The sequence below is a fragment of the Dipodomys ordii genome, unplaced genomic scaffold, assembly GCF_000151885.1.
Source record: "Dipodomys ordii isolate 6190 unplaced genomic scaffold, Dord_2.0 Scaffold161, whole genome shotgun sequence".
In the NCBI taxonomy this organism is placed as follows: Eukaryota; Metazoa; Chordata; class Mammalia; order Rodentia; family Heteromyidae; genus Dipodomys; species Dipodomys ordii.
The window spans coordinates 3,383,189-3,384,357 of NW_012267377.1; positions in this window are offsets into that span (position 1 = coordinate 3,383,189).

A 1,169-nucleotide genomic window follows, 5' to 3' on the forward strand; every position below is an offset into this window, starting at 1 on the left:
CAAGGCTAAGGCTCTACCACTTGAGCCACAGCGCCACTTCCGGCTTTTTTTTTCTTTTTGCTTATGTGGTGCTGAGGAATCGAACCCAGGGCCTCAGGCTTGCAAGGCAAGCGCTCTACCACTGAGCCACCTTCCCAGCCCCATGACCCATTCTTTTATGGAACTTAGGATCTGATGAAGGAGACAGACAATATATCATGACACAAAAGTAAATATATTACTGAAAGTAAAAACTATCAGAGTTAATGACAGGTTGTCACATGAGTATATATAGGAGCATATATTATAGGTCGGAGTTAGTTTAGGTTTTTCTGTGAGATGGCATGTCTGTGAGAACAAGAATCGGTAATGGATGCCACCCCACCCACATCACATCTGGTTATTTCTTAGTCATGAATTGTGCCTCTCCACACCCTCAGTGACATGCACATTTCTCTAGGCCTCTTTTTAGAATAGTATATAGGTTTTTGCATTTTCAGATCTCTTGTTCTCAATCCAATGTTATGTAGCTTCTATTTCTACTCTGACTTCAGATCTGATCTTCTTAGTTCATAAATGACCTCCTGGTTCTGAATACAGGGACAGCCAGTTTGTGTTAAAATGGAAATCCATTGCATGCCTCTGAAAGAGAGAGAGACAGGTAGATGGACACAGACACAGACACACACAGACACACACAGACACACACACACAATAAAATCAAAATTAAACAAAATAAAATGTGGGTACCTTACCACCAAAAACTTCTTACAAGGGACCTAACACCGCTGACTCTTTCAGAATTAAATTTTTAAAAAATATAAGGAACAAGAACAAGAGGTTTAGATCAAAAGAGAATATAACTTTAACATCATAATTTGCAAATCTCAATGGCATAAAAACTCACACCCAGAAAAGTACAAGTGATTAAAATAGACTCAATACGAAGAAAAAATGAATTAAAATCTGAGCTCATTGAAGAGTTGTCTTGTTTGCATGAAAGCTTCATTTTTGTTTCATGCCTGTGAAGAGCCATAGAGTTCCATGCTGCAGGTGTCAGAGCCCATGTCAGTCCTGCCTGTAGCGCAACCACCGGCTCTATTGGGACTTTAAGAGGTTGAGCAGGGTGCTGGTGGCTCACACCTGTAATCCTAGCTACTCAGGAGGCTGAGATCTAAGAATCACCATTC